Below are 3,404 nucleotides of genomic sequence, written 5' to 3' on the forward strand. Positions count from 1 at the left end.
TTATCCTCTACTTCTCTAGGACTATTAGGAGGCCTGTAGAAAACACCTAACAGGGTGACCTCACCTTTCCTATTTCTAACCTCAGCCCAAACTACCTCAGATGGCAAGTCCTCTTCCATCGTCCATTCCACTGCTGTGATACTGTCTTTGACAAGTAATGCCACGCCTCCCCCTTTTTTACCCCCATGTCTGATCCTACTAAAACATTTGAACCCTGGAACGTGCAACAGCCATTCTTGTCCCTGTTCTACCCACGTCTCTGTAATGGCCACAACATCGAAGTCCCAGGTACCAACCCACGCTGCAAGTTCACCTACCTTATTCCTTATACTTCTGGCATTGAAGTATACACACTTCAATCCACCTTTCTGGTTACAGGCACCCTCCTTAGAGATCGCTGCATTATTCCTAACCTCCCTACACTCAAGGTCCTGTACCCTAAAGCTACAGTCCTGGTTCCCATGCCCCCGCGGAGTTAGTTTAAACCCTCCCAAAGAGCACTAGCAAACCTCCCCCCAAGGACACTGGTGCCCCTCAGGTTCAGGTGTAGCCCATCCTTTTTATAGAGGTCCCACCTTCCCCAGAAAGGACCCCAGTTGTCCAGAAACCGGAATCCCTCCCTCCTGCACCATCCCTGTAGCCACGCATTTAACTGCTCTCTCTCCCTATTCCTCGACTCTCTATCACGTGGCACGGGTAACAAACCAGAGACTACAACTCTGTTTGTTCTAACTCTGAGCTTCCAACCTAGCTCCCTGAAAGCCTGTCTGACATCCTCACCCTTCTTCCTACCTATATCGTTGGTGCCAACGTGGACCACGATCTGGGGCTGCTCCCCCTCCCCCTTAAGGACCCGGAAAACACGATCAGCGACATCACGTACCCTTGCACCTGGGAGGCAACATACCAAACGTGAGTCCCTGTCGCCCCCACAAAACCGTCTGTCTGTACCCCTCACTATCGAGTCCCCAAGAGCTATTGCTCTCCCTTTCTCCACCCTACCCTTCTGAGCAACGGGGCCAGGCTCCGTGCCAGAGGCCTGAACCTCGTTGCTTGCCCCTGGTAAGTCATCCCCCCCACAAGTATCCAAAACGGTATACTTGTTCTTGAGGGGAATGACCGCAGGGGGTCCCTGCACTGGCTTCCTCCTCCCACTCCCCCTCACTGTCACCCATCTATCTTGAACTTTCGGAGTAACTACTTGCCTAAAGCTCCGATCAATGACCTCCTCTGCCTCCCGAATGATCCGCAGTTCATCCAACTCCAGCTCCAGTTCCCTAACACGGGTTTGGAGGAGCTGGAGATGGGTGCACTTCTTGCAAGTGTACTCAGCAGGGACGCTAATGGCTTCCCTCACCTCATACATGTTGCAAGAGGAACATTGCCCTCTCTGCACTGCCATCCCTCTACACCGCATTTGCATTCCTTGCTCTGGCGGCCCGGTTCAAAGACAGGGAAGAAGCTGATGCGCTGGTGTCACAGTGCACCGCGGATTCCTCAACTTTTCTGTCTGTCAAATGTACCCCAAAGTCGTATCTGAAAGACCTCATTTGGAAGCTGTCTGTCGTTATTCAAAGTGCGAGAATTGGCACCAGAGGTCCTGAATCATGTTTTGGAGCAGTTCGCACGTTAGTGGCTCATTCAATCAGCAACAGCAATGAAAGAAATTGCACTCTCAGAGGACCCTCTGGACCTGTGCTTTCATAGAGTCGCTAGTATTAAGGTGCGCACCGAGATCTAAGCCATGTTGGAACTGAAACGGAGGAATCGACAAAGAGGCTGCAGAATAACATCGCATCCTTTTGGTTTTCTTTAAATCACTGATGAGCAGGAAAATGTAAACGGGGAGAGCGAGTGGGAAAGTGAGGCAGTTGCAGCTCTGGTGAAACTCCTTCTTTTTGAGTCACTCAGCAACAAGAGGCGTGAAGGTGACTCAGGCGTGAGAGCTCTTCACATCGAGAACAAAAAGCAATCAAGTGCAGTTAGCACCTCTCCCGGAGTGGGGGTGGGGTGCGATAATTACCTTTTGACTTCAGTTACTATGTTCAGAAACGGCCTTTTAAATTGAGGTGAACAGAAACTGCATTTCTAATAAGCACCATGGAATTTAGCAAGATTTATTGAGTCGCTTCTCGTCGATTCCCACGCAGGTTTCCAACTCAGTCGGTATCGATGTGGCTCATGCCCAGGTGTGAACATCCCTGCAGCCAATTGCACGGTTAAGGTGAAAGGCAAGGAAAGTGGAATCTTGAACTGGCCCCGAGGTCAGAGCATCCTCACAATGTGATCTGTCGTTCTCGGATTGCAATGCGACCTCCGGTTTTAGGGTGGAGAACATTCTTTGGGACTCTTATTCTGCAAAACAGACACAGTGACTGAAACTATGCTGCACGGTATGATGTGGAACACGGCCTGCTCAGCTTTGTGCATTTTCCCTGGAGTCGGGTGTGTTTCATGTTACGTGTAAACGTGAAAGTTGTCCTGTTTCGAGCAATGGGTGAAATCATTTAGCAAAGTAAGAATCGAAATTGCAGTAATGTCAAGCACTTCTTGGGTATTTGACCAAATCATAAGCGAACATGTATGCTCACGCACTCACAGATACATTTGCAACTGAAAAGAGTCTGAGAAGATAGCCTCAGCTTACCATTGATTTTGATCCGGATTGATGGGCTATCATTATCTGCTGCGAAATCGATATTGTAGCCGGGCACATCCAAGCAGCTGTGCGAGTCGGAGAGGGATCATGGAACTCTTTTCACGTGGCTTTCCATCTGTTATCATGCAGGAGCTCAATTGGACATGCAAGAAAATGGGGAGCCCGCGCGGCTGGTAGTGTGGCCGAGCGGTCTAAGGCGCTGGATTAAGGCTCCAGTCTCGACGGGGGGCGTGGGCTCGAATCCCACCACTGCCATTGCTACTGATCAGCTGCAACGGCGCAGCTTGTTGAAATGCTGCTTCCACCCCTGGCGTCCTTCTGTTTAGAACAAAATTTGGTTTGCCTCCCGGGGAATTAACTGTGGAGTGGGAAAGTGCCAAATTGTCTCTGCTGTCATGATCGTGCTCGCCTCCCGCGTGGAAAATTGCAAACAGCTGTACTGTTGCTTTATGTTCCAAGCATGTTGAGATTTTAGTGGAACCGAATGGAGACTGCTATTTCATCGCTGTTGTGAAACAAAGTCCTGCGGTGAGTCGATTCATCGTTATTTGGCTTTCTGGCGAATGGGAAAATCGTTCCGATGAATTTTGATGTCATCTGTTATCGAATTTCTCCAATTTCCTTCGTTTCCGTCCCGGAGACACCGGAAGGGAAAGGTAATCTAATCGAGACTGTGATTGGTGAAATTCACTTTTTGCGGCCCATTCTTATTATGTTCTTTCTTTCTCTCTTTTCAGCATTGTCT

The 3,404-nt window shown here is 49.5% G+C and overlaps 1 non-coding gene across 1 annotated transcript; it reads left to right on the top strand.

Annotated features, from left to right (window-relative positions):
• Positions 1 to 2,831: 2,831 nt before the first annotated feature.
• Positions 2,832 to 2,914, top strand: trnal-aag (transfer RNA leucine (anticodon AAG)). The gene has a single exon. It is a non-coding gene; the product is annotated as a tRNA-Leu (tRNA).
• Positions 2,915 to 3,404: the final 490 nt, after the last annotated feature.

Source organism: Hemiscyllium ocellatum, unplaced genomic scaffold (genome assembly GCF_020745735.1).
Source record: "Hemiscyllium ocellatum isolate sHemOce1 unplaced genomic scaffold, sHemOce1.pat.X.cur. scaffold_660_pat_ctg1, whole genome shotgun sequence".
NCBI lineage: Eukaryota > Metazoa > Chordata > Chondrichthyes > Orectolobiformes > Hemiscylliidae > Hemiscyllium > Hemiscyllium ocellatum.